At 37.6% G+C, this 17,138-nt stretch overlaps 1 protein-coding gene and 2 long non-coding RNA genes across 4 annotated transcripts in view; 2 read left to right on the forward strand and 1 right to left on the reverse strand.

Moving 5' to 3' along the window:
• Positions 1 to 17,138, forward strand: part of LOC141361726 (protein NLRC3-like) — a 261,228-nt gene that overhangs the window by 5,665 nt on the left and 238,425 nt on the right. The window lies entirely within an intron of this gene.
• On the reverse strand, positions 1,609 to 5,029 carry LOC129434318 (uncharacterized). 2 transcript variants are annotated; one of them, XR_012367442.1, is made up of 4 exons: positions 4,331 to 5,029; positions 3,624 to 3,678; positions 3,409 to 3,474; positions 1,609 to 1,923 (listed from the first exon to the last, which is right to left on the reverse strand). It is a non-coding gene; the product is annotated as an uncharacterized lncRNA (long non-coding RNA). The 2 variants fall into 2 exon arrangements; XR_012367441.1 differs by having other exon boundaries at positions 3,624 to 5,029.
• LOC129432226 (uncharacterized) lies at positions 13,483 to 16,920 on the forward strand. Its single transcript, XR_012367440.1, has 5 exons — positions 13,483 to 13,787; positions 14,439 to 14,487; positions 14,574 to 14,665; positions 14,771 to 14,866; positions 16,168 to 16,920. It is a non-coding gene; the product is annotated as an uncharacterized lncRNA (long non-coding RNA).

Here is a 17,138-nt window from a genome sequence, read left to right on the forward strand (position 1 = left end):
TTGGATATTAGACACTTCCTGTTTCTCTAAATTCACCATGACTTTGTCGCCTCGCCATGGCAGAACCGTTTGAGATATCAAAAATCAATTTAGCAAGTCGCATTTTAGCAAGTCCAATGTCTTGACATCATGATCACCACAATTGGTGTCAATCCCATGAATCCCCTAGAAGGAGTATATAAAAGTTCATCGCATGCATTTTTTAAACAATCCAAAATGGCTGACTTCCTGTTGGGCGGGGCTAAAATGTTAGAGGGCGAAAGTTGTTCGGGTCGATGAGATCTATATGTGTACCAACTCTCGTACATGTGCGTACATGTTTGCCCGATCTGTGCACCAATGGGTTTTTTTTGCATTACAGGGGGCACTACAGAGCCCCTGTGCCATGCCCGTGTTCCAGCCTTTGCCCGTTCGCAATGACGGACGACTCTAGTGTCTGTGCCAAATTTCAAGAGTTTTCGAGTATGTTAAGGCACCCAAAATGCCCAAAAGTGTTAAAAAATAAATAAAATAAATTTGAGCGAAACCAATAGGGCTTCGCACCTTTTCGCACCTCCTCGGTGCTCGGGCCCTAAATAATAATCTGAGCAAAAACAATAGGGCTTCGCACCTTTCGGTGCAGGCCATTCTGGCCTGCTCCTCGGTGCTCGGGCCCTAAATATAGCTGCGAGCAGCGATGGCGGGCCCTCGCACGTTTTTTTACCGCTACACGGTGCCTCCGAGAAAACGATGCACGGTGGGCAAGTGCATCAAGTGGGTAAATATGGGTGGACTATTTATGTTGTTACTGACCCATTTGGGGACTGTAGGTAAAAGAAACCCCACATTTTGGACAAATTGGGGCGCTAATGAGTGACTTAAGAAGCACACCTATGTCTGACCTGTTTGTCAACACTTAACAGTCGCCAACTCTGATGTATGTGCCAAATTTGAAGTTAATCTAAGCACGCCAAGACCCTTAACCCTCTGGGGTCGGACCCTTTTTGGACACAGTCAGAGGTTCTGACATGCTCTCACATTTGGTCTTTTTTCAGTTGCTTTAAAACACATTAATGGCTAATATCACATAACACTGTATTCAGCACAAACTGTGCTATAATAATATGCAAGATAAATGTATGTACATGTTTGTATTTTTAAGTAAATGATGTTTATGCGTGGTTAGTAAAAAAAAGAAAACATCAAGTTGCTGAAATAAGGCCAAGAAACACATCCTAAACATTTGTTAACAAGCAAAAAAGTTATCTACTCTTGTAGAGTAGAGAATTTGCTACAAAAAGATGTAAAAACCATTTAACCCACTCATTCACATGAAAAAATACATTGATTTAACTTTTGTAAGACACTTTTTGCTGTGTAAAGGCAATATGCAAGGGAGGGTCAATGGTCATGAATATTGATGTATTTCACACGTGAGGAGACCCAACCCCCTAATGGCTCAGTGAGGAATGTTGGGACAAAAGAACTGTGACTGTGGGGAGACTTAAAGAGAAAATCTTTTGCTTGTAGTTTAAAAAAAAAAAGGTTAAAATAAAGTACAAAATACTTTTTTAGTAAAATAAAAGTCTTATAGGGTTGCAAAAAATGCTAAAAACATGAACAATACAATAGATTTAAGAAGCTTTATTGTAATTATAAATGAAGAAGCTTCATTGTAATTATAAATAATAAAGTAACAATATGTATACATGTAACAATATTCTATATGACCAGTACAATATGGCTCTAATTAAAAGAAAAGGATTCTAAATGTCAGCTGTGAAAGTTTGGTGTGCATCTAAAAATACTTCCAAATATTAAAAAATAAGGTATACATTTGTAAACCATCACACACTGTAACTCTTTGGGAATGGAGTTAAATGTTGTCGTCCCATTGTTCAAAACGTGCGAGTACCAGACGAAGTTGGTGTTGCAGACACATTCCTGAAAACATATCTTAATTAATATCATGTATTTTCAAAGTACAAAGCAACACATCAGTATTACTAATATTGAGAACTTTTTTTAATAATTAATAGGGGTGACCCCGAATAGTTGAAGATTCGATGCATCGGAGAAGCCGGATTCGACTACCAATCTCACAGTCGTTTCTACATTTAAAAGACAAAGCTGGCAATTCTGGCAATACTTTCGTTTTTTATTAATTTCTTTATTTTATTTATAAATCACTCTGGGTTATCTGATGTATCTATTTGGCTTGTGTTTTGTTTTCGTGCACTTGAGGCATTTTGCACATTTGTTCTGCACGTTGTTACTTCTGACCTTATTTTATTTAAAAAATGTATTTATTATAAACGTAAATTCTGATATAATTTAAGTCTGTACATTTTGGATTGTTTTTCGTTCTATCGATGTTGCGCTATTTCGTTCTGGCCATGTTTGCGCATGCTCTGCGTCTCATATTTAGAAGTTCATCGAACGAAACATTACAAAACGGATGTTTTTCGACGGGTATAAGTTTTAAAATGTATTTAAAACCGAGTGGTTATCTATTATGGTCGGTGTTCACTTTCAAATGATAGCAAAGAGATTCCTGAAATAATATCATCAGGTCTTTCTGTATCTAAAGTGAATACAGAGATGATCAAAGTCAAAGCAAGCAAGCATTTCTGTGCTAAACAATAACGCGTAGTGTCTATAAAATCATTAATTTCAGGGTTTATCTTGTTAAAAATTAACGTTTAATGAATTGTATACAAAGCTTAGTTTTTATCATTTACAGTAACAATCACAAATGATTTGTCATTTGTCTTTTTTTTTGGTCATGGCTTTGACGCGCTTAATCTCCAAATTAAATAAAAATACTAAATTGTAGCCGGGGTTTCCAAGGCAGGATCACCTTTGTTATTTTTTAGGTTTAGTTCTCAAAATGTTTTTTTGTGTGATGTTCTGTAGATCGTGGCATTAAAATGTTATGAGGAATAATTAAACAAATGTTGCCTTACATTTTACCTTAAAAAAAAATATATATATATATATATATATATATATATATATATATATATATATATAAATGCATCCACAGTCAAATATATACTGTTATATAACTCAGGCAGTAAAGCAGAAAATAATTGGGTACAGAGATGCGCTGTATATGTTTGTTAACGGGCCATTACCGGACATATTTATAGCTAAAAATTAACACATGACATATCTCCGGGCACATTTACAGCACATCAATACTAGGCTACATCGAAACATTTACACCCGAACAGATACATGCATATTTGCGCATGATGACAATCTCCGGGCACATTTACTGTTATCATGTAAGCAACATGTCAGTAATACAAATATTGTGAATGCATAAGTTCTATGTTTATGCGTAGTTTTATGCATTAAAAAAAATCAAGCAACACATCAGTAATACTAATATTGAGAAGAAAAAAACCGGTAAATGTAACTTACACTTTATGAATTTCGGGTTCGTTTCTGCATGCCCCCGTGCGAGTAAATGACGATGAAGCCACGTTACTAAAAAAAAAAAAAACATTATTTGTATCATGTATTTTCGGAAAATACAGATATGTTTATATATATACATCTTGTATTTTCCAATTTACTACGCAAAACATCAGTAAAAGTCTACTAATAAAACAGAAAAGCCCGCAAATGTGACTTACCCAGTATGAATGTCCGCCGCATTTCTGCAAATGCCCGCTGAAGAGGAGAGTGATGCTGCCACACAAAAGTTTTTAATAATTAATATAATGTAATCTTCACAGTAACAAACTTATAAAGCAATACTAAGGCGGTAAAGCATAGTTGAGATAAGATAATTGGGTACATAGATGCGGTATATCTTTGTTAACGGGCCATTACCGGACATATTTATGGCTAAACATTAACACATTACGTATCTCCGGACACATTTACAGCACATCGATACTACATCGATACATTTACACCCGAACAGATAGTCGCGTAAACAAGACTTGTTGAGGCATAAACACTAGTCAAAATATATTCTAGTGATATTGTTTTATGACATATTGTATATTCACATCACACCATACAATCATACTGTTTAACGCATGACATATCTCCGGGCTCATGTACAGCACAATGTTACACCCGAGCAAATAAAGAAGCCTTATTGATAATTCGGCATGGACACTATAGTTATAGTAGTGATATTGCTTTATAACATATTCACATTACACTAATCAGCATACGGTTTAATGTAAGAACTATCATTTTAATGTAAACAAGTTGCCAATTACGAGACGTTTCTATAAAGTCATTATGAATATCTGCGTGCAAATAGTCAGTATACAGTATATAAAAGTTTACATCACACAACATTTCAACAAATGTAGGTAAAACTTACTCTTCAGAAATTATATCCTCAGCTGGATCAAGTCGCTCTTCAAAATACAAACGTTCATCGTCGGAGTCCTGCTCTTCGTCTGAAGAAACAATGAACTCTTCCTCGCTGTCCAGGAGCATCTGTATAGCTTCCTCACCTGTAAAGCGTGTCATCTTCCCAGCGCGTTGATAAGTGAATGAAACTATCAAAACTCGCTGCTTCTTAAAGCATTGTTTGGGGGCGTTGATCTTGTTTGCATAGCCCGCATCAGGTAATTTCCATATGAATGGCGCGCACATGGTAGGTGGGATTACATTAGCGCTAATGAGGTCGAGCCAGAAAAACTGTACCTCTCTTTACTTACATGTTGATTACACAAACAGACAATGAGTTCTTCAGATTTTAATTACATCATGTAAAAGTAGACATTTCAGGCTTTCTTTAGACATATGTATCATGTTCGTGTGACAAGTATTGGCGGAGTTATCAGTTCATGTTTGAAACGTGTTTGAGGAAAATGGTCAAGGAGACAGAGATGTCGAAATGCACTCCCTGTTTATTTTCTTTATTTGCCAAAAGCACACAGTTTTGTTGTTATTATGAAGGCACTCACATTAAAGTAGAGACTTCACAGTTTCGAATGATGTATTACATGTATGTGTATGATTATGAATGACGGAGTATTTTAAGTGGATGTCACAGGAAACAGGAAAAAATGCGTCAAACGCGGCCCCGCGTTTTTGGACCCCAGGGGGTTAAATATGCCTGAAATAAAAGTAAAGTTTGATACATTGCCATGGGAACAGTGTTCGAGATGTCAAAAATTCCTTCGCAATTTAGCATCTACAATGTCTCAGCATCATGTTGACCACTTCTGGAGTCAATCACATGTTGTGGAATTTTAGCCGCATCAAATAATACTCACTAAGAGTGAAAGTCAAGGATCACACAGACACACTGTCGACAGAATTTTCTTTGTCTGAATTTAATATTCTGCAGAATAGGCTCTCACTCCCTGGTGCTAGAAGCCCCAAGAGCCCCGATTAGAACGTTGAACACACATTTATAGTAAGATGCTGAAACACGTACAATCATCTGTTTCTACGTCATCTAGAAGATAACCTTCAGTTTGTTAAACATCTTATCATATAGGACTGCACATGATGGTACATGATGTTTAAGTTCTTGGACATTGTACTTTGCTGAAAAGACAGAAAGAGCATAATTCTGTACGTTAGCAGAAAAACATGATCTCCATATGAATCACAATTTATGAGCTTATGATTGTAATTAAAAAATTAAAAATATGATGAAAAATAAAACACATTTATTTAAAAGTTTACCGCATCCAACTGTAAGGCTTAAATATGCCTTTAAAATAAGAGTAAAGTTTGACAGATTACCATGGGAACGGCTTTCGAGATATCAAAAATCCCTTCGCAATTTATCATCTACAATGTCTCGGCGTCATGTTGATCACTTTTGGTGTCAATCGCATGAATATCCTAGAAGGAGTATTTAAAAGAACATCGGATGGAACTGTCAAAAAAATCCACCTTTGTGACTGACACACTTCCTGGCGCCTGGTGGTGGCGCTATACCCGAGACTCACATTAGGCACATCGATGTGATCGGAATCTTCAGATGAACAAACACCCCGCTTGGCATCACAATAACAACTTTTTCACCTTAGATATCAGATAATTCCTGTTTCTCTGATTTCGCCACAAATTTGTCGCCTCGCCATGGCAGAACCGTTCGAGATATCAAAAATCCCATCGCGATTTAGCAAGTACAATGTCTCGACATTACGTTCACCACGTTTTGTGTCAATCCCATGAATCCTCTAGGAGGAGTATTTAAAAGTTCACTGCATGCATTTTTTAAACAATCCAAAATGGCCGACTTCCTGATGGGCGGAGCTTTAATGTTAGAGGGCGAAAGTTGTTCGGGTCGGTGTTTGTTTTTGCATTACAGGGGGCGCTACAGAGCTCCCCTGCCATGCCCATGTTCCAGCCTTTGCCCGGTCCTAATGGCCGATGACTCTGATATCTGTGCCAAATTTCAAGAGTTTTCGAGTATGTTAAGGCACCCAAATTGCTCCAAAATGTAAAAAAAATTTAAAAAAAAATAAAAATAATAATCCGAGCAAAAACAATAGGGCTTCGCACCTTTCGGTGCAGGCCATTCTGGCCTGCTCCTCGGTGCTCGGGCCCTTATAATAAATATAGCTGCAAGCAGCGATGGCGGGCCCTCGCACGTTTTTTTACCGCTACACGGTGCCTCCGAGAAAACGATGCACGGTGGGCATGTTTATCAAGTGGGTAAATATCAGTGGACTATTTCATGTTGCTACTGATCCATTTAGGTACTGTAGGTAAAAGAAACCCCACATTTTAGATAAACTGGGGCGCTAGTGAGACACTAAATAGACACGCCTTTATCTGACGTTTTTGTCAACACTTAAAGGCGGAGTCCATGATGTTTGAAAGCCAATGTTGATGTTTGAAATCACCTAAACAAACACGCCCCTACCCCAATAGAATCTGGACCTTCTGTTGATAGACCCGCCCCACACATACGCAACCGGCATTTGATTTGATTTGATTGGCTATAAGTGTGTTTTGGTAGTCGGCCCGTCTCCTTTTCCAACGCGTTTTTCAAACATCGTTGACTCCGCCTTTAACAGCCGACAACTCTGATGTCTGTGCCAAATTTAAATTTAATCTAAGCATGCCAAGAGCCTTAAATATGCCTGAAATAAAAGTAAAATTTGACGCGTTGCCATGGAAACAGCGTTCGAGATGTCAAAAATTCCTTTGCAATTTAGCATCTACAATGTCTCAACATTATGTTGACCACTTTTGGTGTCAATCGCATGAATCCCATACGAGGAGTATTTAAAAGAACATCACATGGAACTGTCAAAAAAATCAACCTTTGTGACTGCAACACTTCCTGGCGCCTGGTGGTGGAGCTATATCCGAGACTCACAATAGGCACATCGATGCGATCGGAATCTTCAGACAAACAACCCCCCCGCTTGGCATCACAATAAGAAATTTTTTGCCTTAGATATTAGACACTTCCTGTTTCTCTGATTTTGCCACAACTTTGTCGCCTCGCCATGGCAGAACCGTTCAAGATATCAAAAATCCCTTCGCAATTTAGCAAGTACAATGTCTCGACATCATGATCACCACGTTTGGTGTCATTCGCATGAATCCCCTAGGAGGAGTATTTAAAAGTTAAATGCATGCATTTTTAAAACAATAAATACTGCAAATGGATCCTCAGCCTCACGGTGCATCATTACAGAAACAATGCAAATTAAAACTGCAAGCAGTGATGGAAGGGCCCTCGCACACATGACACCGCCCGCCGTGGCATAAGAAAGGGAACAGTAGTAAAGAGGCATTTAAGCATGTAAACATAGATGAACCATTTAAAAGTGTAGTATAATGTGCCACATTTCCTGTTGCTAATTACAAATGACAGCGAGGTAGCATCGTGTAAGATAGCATGAGAGAGAGAGAGAGAGTGAGCGAGTGTGTGTGAGTATGAGTGAGTGTGTGTGAGTATGAGTGACTACATGTAAATATTGGCACGTAGATGTGTTCAGTCCAGGACTCTTATCAATCATGTGAAGTTTGGGACAAATCCGACATTGCATTATCATTGTAAACATGTTACTTCCTGTTACCAGCTGGTGGCGCTATGACCATAACTGACTATTGGCATCATAAGTGACTATCAGTGATGGGAGTAACGCGTTACAAAGTAACTGTAACTGTAACTCCACTACTTTTAGCAGTAACGAGCATGTAACAAAGAATTTTTTTAAATCAAGTAACGCAATTACAATTACTGAAATTTAAATGAGTTCGTTACTCGCGTTACTCTATTTTGTAAAAAATAGACAAGACATATCTGACGTCGCAGGACCGTAGTTGGCGGCGTAATGAATCATTACACTTCATAATAGCTGACAGTGCATTTAGAAAGAACATGAAAAATCTAAACGGGACAACATACCTTTGTTTAAAAATTGTGCGCAAGTCATAATCCATCCGTTCTCATGTTTGTAAATTATCTTCACCAAGCAATCGTGACAAGCAGTATGACATCAACTTGCATTTGTAGTCCACAAAGGTAATAAATCTAAGAAATGTTCATATATTCTTAGATGTTTATATCGGCTTCATGGAAGAGAACGATCCGCGATTGTTGTTTCCACTAAAATATTCACACTGCGCTGTACACCGTGTTAAAACTCCATAGTATGTGTGAGCTCGCTTTTAGTTTTAGTTTCAGTCTCTCTCTCAAAACAATCCACGTAGCCTACTCCGTTTTCTGATTAAATATCTTCCTTTAATCCTGTGTATCATTTAAATCCAACAGAAAACAAACAATATATGACCAAAGAGCGCAGTCCCTGTGTTCCAATGCAAGGGCTGCACCCTACTAAGCATGCGATAAAATGTGAACACTCGGCCTTTCAAGGCGCTCAGAAGTTTGCGAAGAGAACTGAAATGAGACGGTCTAACCTTCGGAGGACCCATAATTTGCCTCATCTGCTGCACGCGCCTGTCAGCAGGACACAGCGGAGACGTTTCTAACTTATAAAAAATTAATATGAAATCAGAAAAATTATAATTTATTTTAGAAAATATGACATGTTGACACAATTGTCTCCAAATTTTTAAAGAGACACTACACAATTTTAACACATTATATATTTTTGTAAACATGCAGAATATTTGTCTAAATGGTCTAAATGATATACATAAATAAACTAAGTTTACATATTAAGATAATTTCTAACAAAAATATTCAAAGGTTGAATCTAAAGCAAAATAGGCTCCTACAATAGCCCATCCATATCATTTTATTGTTTGACTGTTCAGTACTGTTCATATTTACATTTAAAAAGCAGACATAAAAGTAACTTAAAAGTTACTTTTCTAAGTAACTAATTATTTTTGATATACAGTAACTGGTACAGTAATTCAGTTACTTTTAAAAGAAGTAACTAGTAACTGTTTTCAGTAACTTGCCCAACACTGGTGACTATTGACATGTAGATGTGTTCAGTCCAGGACTATATTAATCATGTGAAGTTAGGGAAAGATAGGACATTGCATAATCAGTGTAAACATGTCACTTCCTGTTGCCAGCTGGTGGCGCTATAACCATAAGTGACTATTGACATGTAGATGTGTTCAGTCCAGGACTCTTATTAATCATGTGAAGTTTGGGACAGATCAGACATTGCATAATCATTGTAAACATGTCACTTCCTGTTGCCAGCTGGTGGCGCTATAACCATAAGTGACTATTGACATGTATATGTGTTCAGGTCAGGACTCTTATCAATCATGTGAAGTTTGGGACAGATCGGACACTGTATGCCTGAGTTCCAGCAACCTGTTTCATAGCGAAACATCAAACTTTGGCTGGCCGAAACAGACACAAATTTTAATATAGAATCAAATCCTTCGCAATTTATCATCTACTATGCCTCAGCATCATGTTGACCACTTTTGGTGTCAATTGCATGATTTTTCTAGAAGGAGTATTTAAAAGAACATTGCCTGGGACTGTCAAAAAAATCCAGCTTTGTAAATGACACACTTCCTGCCGCCTGGTGGTGGCGCTATACCCGGGAGTCACAATAGGCGCATTGATGCGATCGGAATCTTCAGACGAACAAACACCCCGTGTGTCATCACAATAAGATATTTTTTGCCATAGATATTAGACACTTCCTGTTTCTCTGATTTCACCATGACTTTGCCGCTTCGCCATGGCAACACCGTTCGAGATATCAAAAATCCCTTCGCAATTTAGTAAGTCCAATGTCTTGACATCATGATCACCACGTTTGGTGTCATTTGCATGAATCCCCTAGGAGGAGTATTCAAAAGTTCACCGCATGCATTTTTTAAACAATCCAAAATGGCGGACTTCCTGTTGGGCAGAGCTAAAATGTTAAAGGGCGAAATTTGTTCGGGTCGATGAGATCTATATGTGTACCAACTTTCGTAAATGTGCGTACATGTTTGCCCGATCTGCGCACTCCTGTTTGTTTTTGCATTACAGGGGGCGCTACAGAGCCCCCGTGCCACCCCCGTATTCCAGCCTTTGCCCGTTCGCAATGACGGACGACTCTGACGTCTGTGCCAAATAAATAAGTAAAATATAGCTGCAAGCAGCGATGGCGGGCCCTCACACGTTTTTTTTTCGCTACACGGTGCGTCCGAGAAAATGATGCACGGTGGGCAAGGGCCTCAAGTGGGTAAATATCAGTGGGCTATTTAATGTTGTTACTGACCCATTTGGGGACTGTAGGTAAAAGAAACCACACATTTTAGACAAACGGGGGCGCTAGTGAGACACTAAATAGACACGCCTTTCTCTGACCTTTTTGTCAACACTTAACAGCCGACAACTCTGATGTGTGTGCCAAATTTGAAGTTAATCTAAACACGCCAAGAGCCTTTTAAAAAGCCTTAAATAAAAGTAAAGTTTGACGCGTTGCCATGGGAACAGCGTTCGAGATGTCAAAAATTCCTTCGCAATTTATCATCTACAATGTCTCGTCATCATGTTGACCACTTTTGGTGTCAATCGAATGAATATTCTAAAAGGAGTATTTAAAAGTTCACTGCATGGAACTGAAAGGCTTCAAAATGCCTTTAAAATGAAAGTAAAGTTTGACACGTTGCCATGGGAACAGCGTTCGAGATATCAAAAATCCCTTTGCAATTTATCATCTACAATGTCTCGGCATCATGTTGACCACTTTTGGTGTCAATTGAATTAATATCCTAGAAGGAGTATTTAAAAGAACATCGGATGGAACTGTCAAGAAAATCCACCTTTGTGACTGACACACTTCCTGGCGCCTGGTGGTGGCGCTATACCCGAGACTCACAATAGGCACATCGATGCGATCGGAATCTTCAGACGAACAAACACCTCGCATGTCATCACAATAAGACATTTTTTTGCCTTAGATATTAGACACTTCCTGTTTCTCTGATTTCGCCGTGACTTTGCCGCTTCGCCATTGCAACACCGTTCGAGATATCAAAAATCCCTTCGCAATTTAGCAAGTCCACTGTCTTGACATCATGATCACCACGTTTGGTGTCATTTGCATGAATCCCCTAGGAGGAGTATTCAAAAGTTCACTGCATGCATTTTTTAAACAATCCAAAATCGCGGACTTCCTGTTGGTCGGAGCCAAAATTTTAGAGGGCGAAAGTTGTTCGGGTCGATGAGATCTATATGTGTACCAACTCTCGTACATGTGCATATATGTTTGCACGATCTGTGCATCAATGTTTTTTTTTCATTACAGGGGGCGCTACAGAGCCCCTGTGCCACGCCTGTGTTCTAGCCTTTGTCTGTTCGCAATGACGGACGACTCTAACGTCTGTGCCAAATTTCAAGAGTTTTCGAGTATGTTAAGGCACCCAAAATGCCCAAAAGTGTTAAAAAAAAAAATAATAATAATAATAATAAATATAGCTGCAAGCAGCAATGGCGGGCCCTCGCACGTTATTTTACCGCTACACGGTGCCTTCGAGAAAACGATGCACGGTGGGCATGTGCATCAAGTGGGTAAATATCAGTGGACTATTTCATGTTGCTGCTGATCCATTTAGGTACTGTAGGTAAAAGAAACCCCACATTTTAGACAAACAGGGCGCTAGTGAGCCACGAAATAGACACGCCTTTATCTGACGTTTTTGTCAACACTTAACAGCTGACAACTCTGATGTGTGTGCCAAATATAAAGTTCAACTAAGCACGCCAAGAGCCTTAAACATGCCTGAAATAAAAGTAAAGTTTGCGGCATTGCCATGGGAACAGCGTTCGAGATATCAAAAATCCCTTCCCAATTTAGCGTCTACAATGTCTCAGCATCATGTTGACCACTTCTCGTGTCAATCGCATGAATCCCATACGAGGAGTATTTAAAGGTTCACAGCATGTAAGAGTCAGCCTTAAATATGCTGGAAAGTGAAAGCAAAGTTTGACGCGTTGCCATGGGAACAGCGTTTGAGATATCAAAAATCCCTTCGCAATTTATCATCTACAATGTCTCACCATTATGTTGACCACTTCTGAAGTCAATCACATTATTTCCTCAGGAGGAGTATTTAAAAGTTTACCGCATGCAGATGTAAGGTTTAAATATGCCTTAAAAACGAAAGTAAAGTTTGACAGGTTGCCATGGGAACAGCGTTTGAGATATAAAAAATCCCTTCGCAATTTATCATCTACAATGTCTCTGCATCATGTTGACCACTTTTGGTAACAATCGCATGAAAATCCTAGAAGGAGTATTTAAAAGAACATCGCATGGAACTGTGAAAAAAATCACCTTTGTGACTGACACACTTCCTGGCGCCTGGTGGTGGCGCTATACCTGGGAGTCACAATAGGCACATCGATGCGATCGGAATCTTTAGACGAACAAACTTCCCGCATGGCATCACAATAAGATATTTTTTGCATCAGATATTAGACACTTCCTGTTTCTCTGATTTCGCCACAACTTTGTCGCCTCGCCATGGCAGAACCGTTCGAGATATCAAAAATCCCTTCGCAATTTAGCAAGTCCAATGTCTCGACATCATGTTCACCACTTTTGGTGTCAATCGCATTCATCCTATAGGAGGAGTATTCAAAAGTGCACCGCATGCATTTTTTAAACAATCCAAAATGGTGGACTTCCTGTTGGGCGGAGCTAAAATGTTAGAGGGCGAAAGTTGTTCGGGTCGATGAGATCTATATGTGTACCAACTTTCGTAAATGTGCGTACATGTTTGCACGATCTGCGCACTACTGTTTGTTTTTGCATTACAGGGGGCGCTACAGAGCCCCCGTGCCACGCCCGTGTTCCAGCCTTTGTCTGTTCGCAATGACGGACGACTCTAACGTCTGTGCCAAATTTCAAGAGTTTTCGAGTATGTTAAGGCACCCAAAATGCCCAAAAGTGTTAAAAAAAATAAAAATAAAAATAAAAAAAATATATAGCTGCAAGCAGCAATGGCGGGCCCTCGCACGTTTATTTACCGCTACACGGTGCGTCCAAGAAAACGATGCACGGTGGGCAAGGGCAACAAGTGGGTAAAATATCAGTGGGATATTTTATGTTGTTTCTGCACTGTAAAATGTAATAGCTGAGCTTACTAAAAAGATTAAGTAAACTTAACTTATTTAATTAAGTTTGTTAACCTTACTTAGTTTAACTAAGTAATCCCAACTTTTTTCTATGCAAACTCAAGTCAACTTGATTAAACTTAACAGATTAATTTAGCTCAACTTAAAATTTCAAGTATTTTCAAAAAGGATGACTGCACAGTAGGTGGCAGTAATGCTCCCAAGGAGTAAGTGGTGGCTTAACTGAGTGGTTAACTGAAGAAGACGACAACAGCACATGGTCAGATGAGAGCATGAGGAGGTAAGTTTGTGCTTATATATCATTTTTTAATTGCTACGTTTTTATCGCAATATTACAATCACAGTTTGTAAACAGTAATATTTTGTCGGTAATAATAAAACTGATGCATGCTATTTGATCACAATTAGCAATCCAACAACTGCTAATCATGTAATGTTTAAAGATAAACATTTTCGTTCAACAGACATAAGTAACTAATATGCAGAGGTAGATTAAGTAAAAATGTAATTATATAAAAAGTTAGTTAAAGTTAAGCCTTATAGTAATAACTGCTTGAGTAAAAGTAAAAGTATGCAATGGAAAAACTGCTTAAGTAGTGAGTTCATAATTCGTGTTGGTGTGGTTTATAATAATAAACTACATGAAAATGCTTAGAACTGCTTATAAAAGGTAAAATAGCACATTTAAAGTAGGTGCTTTCAAAATTGTTACTCAAGTCAATGTAATGCAGTAAGCATGTTTCTACCCACCTCTGGAGAAAAAAACATTAATAATGTCATACCTTAAAATGCCAAGTTATGTTAAATAAGAGATGTGCTGTATAAAAAGTTTTAAGTTTATAGAGTGAATGCTAAAAATGTTGTTTTTACAATTGCTTTTTAGTATCTATTAATCAATATACTATGTTAATTGTATATTATTATTATTTAGCAGGAGCTTGTTTCTTTGAAGAGAGCGCATACCCTTCATGGAAAGTCAGGTAATTAACACACATTTTATTTAGGGCATGTCAAAACTTTTTAAATCTTGATATGTTGTTTCTTTTGTTATCCTTCTTTCATATAGTAACGTTACTGTGGAGTACAACCAAGTCGCAAGCAAAAACCTCAAGCAAGAATTGTTCTCATCCCTTGCTAAACATTCTTGAGTATCTAATAGTAAGTATTTTTGTTTGTTTGTTTTAAATAGTTTAAGTCCATTTGCTAACTTTTAAGTAATCTGTTCTCACTTTTGATCTCAATGTTTTATGTATTATTTGTCAGAACATCACTGATGTCACTGCACGGTGGATGGTAGTTCTCGGTGGTCTTGCTATCCTTCTTGCGGAAGACACTACAGACTTCCTTAAAACAAAGATGGTTAGTATTCTTCTCGTTTAATCAATATGAGATGTCCTTATTTTTGTGTTAGCATTTAGTTAGCATTATTAAAGAAATAATGTGTAAATAGAAGATAATTAAAGGCACCAAGGCACATCCTTTTGTCCCACAATTCTATGCGTGAGCATGCTCAGGATTGGTCGAGCCTGGTTGAGTTCGATAAAATAAAATGGTGGGCAAGAAAGCAACTGAGCACACATTTAGTGTAAATAAAGTAATATTTTCACTTTTGGTTGCATTTCTAGCGAGAAATTTGTATTGTAGTTTTGAACTCTTTCCCCGCCATTGAGTTATTCCGTCAATTAAGAGAATCAATAACTTCTGATAAATGCTGTGAATAAATTAAAACATAATTTATTTGCCAGGTAAAGGTTTTATGCCAATTACATAACCAATTTAAATTCATTATAAAGAAAGCAAAACATTAAATATTCAAAGATCAGTCTGAGATGTATACCTGACAGTAGCGAAATACCTCAACATGACACTATGGGTTTTGGTTTATCGCATTATGAGTGAACAAAGCTTAATACAGGTGTTAACAGTGTGTAAACCGTTTTGAGCTGTCCACTTTCGACTACATTCAGATGTATTCAAAACAGATTAGAACCGCTTAAACACGCTGTAACCCGTATGCTGGAAATAAATTTGACAGGTACAGTTTAATAATACACTAAATTAAATCAAATGTCTTTTAATAACATATGATGTTATAGTTACAAATGATTAAACCAAATAGTGTGTTTGTGACATTTGAACGTCTTGTCTTAAAACTGAAAATAAACAGGTGTTCCTGTATTTGTTAAAAATAAGCTAATAAAATAGTTCAAATAAATATTTAATGTTGCTTACCTTATGAGTAAAATAGCCACATAATAAGTGGGATAATGCACAGACAGCAGGTTGTTATCATGAAATAAGCCCCTTCAGTTTGATACAAGACCCTCTGCTTGACACAGAGTCCTGATCACACTGTTGGGGATTATTTCTGGAAAAACAACCTGCTGCCTATACAATATACCTTACTTATAGAAGAGTTTTCTAACAAGATATTATTAATTAAATATGTTCCAAGGATGTTTTTGCACCACCAGGAAAGAAGCTTCTGCTGAAAGGTCCAAATTATTATTGGCAATTCCAACCGAAGCACTGTTACAAATTTAAGTGTCACTTCAAAAACTAGTAACATCACCTTGAACAGTTTAAATTTTTAAATGACACATCCACTTTGCATTTGTATTATGAGAATGTATATTAATATTGTGTTTCTATCTTATTAGGACAGTGATGGTGACCCACCTAAACTATCAATAGGAATTCTCAGTCTGGTGCCGGAGGACAGACACATTTCTCCACATGGTTTACTCCAATAATTTGGTAGGGTGTCACAGCCATGGATGGACTTGAGAAAGTATCACATGCCATGTGTTTATTTTTTGGACTGATCGTTGTTTTAAATATGGAATACCTCTTCACAGCTTATTTTGAGTTGATTCACAGGGTTTTTCTTTCCCTGGGGCACAAATCACTAAAGTCAAAACTGCCATCACTACAAAACATACTAATGTGAAGTAGTGTGTTTTGTGTGAAACAAGTCCGTGTTACTGTAGATCTGTTGCATTTTGGGGTTTTTATTTTTCGTCAAGCTGGATACAAGTTCCAGAAAAACTCAACTTTAATTGCTGCAAAACTTTGATGTTTTAGTTAAGCTGTATTTTGCGTGTTTCTGATGGCAGAAACAAGATTGTTACTGTAGGTCTGTTGATGCAATTTGTGATTTTTTTATCAGTCACATGACAACCTGGATACAAAACCAAAACTGCAGTCACAAAAAAAAAACTAGTTTTGAATTTGTTTGTCAAGGTGTGTTCATTGTGTTTGTAATAACAGAAACAAGACTGTCTTAAGTCTATTGTTGCATTTTGGGTATCCAGATTGATGGGTGACTGAACACAAACCCCTTTCGTGTGTGTGTGTGTGTGTGTGTGTGTGTGTGTGTGTGTGTGTGTGTGTGTGTGTGCGTGCGTGCGACAAAAATGTTTTACAATGTACACTGTTAACATGTTTCAAATAAATGTTTTAACCTCATTTTGTTGCTTTTTGGCTTTACTAATTTTTGTTAGTTCAGCTTACTTACAAATGTAAGGCAATCAGTTTCCTTATATTTACAAGTAAAGTGAACAATAAAAAGAAGTTATATCAACTAATGATTTTAAGTAAAGAGTACTTAACTTTACTTGATTAATAAGTT

Source organism: Misgurnus anguillicaudatus, chromosome 24 (assembly GCF_027580225.2).
Source record: "Misgurnus anguillicaudatus chromosome 24, ASM2758022v2, whole genome shotgun sequence".
Classification (NCBI taxonomy): Eukaryota; Metazoa; Chordata; class Actinopteri; order Cypriniformes; family Cobitidae; genus Misgurnus; species Misgurnus anguillicaudatus.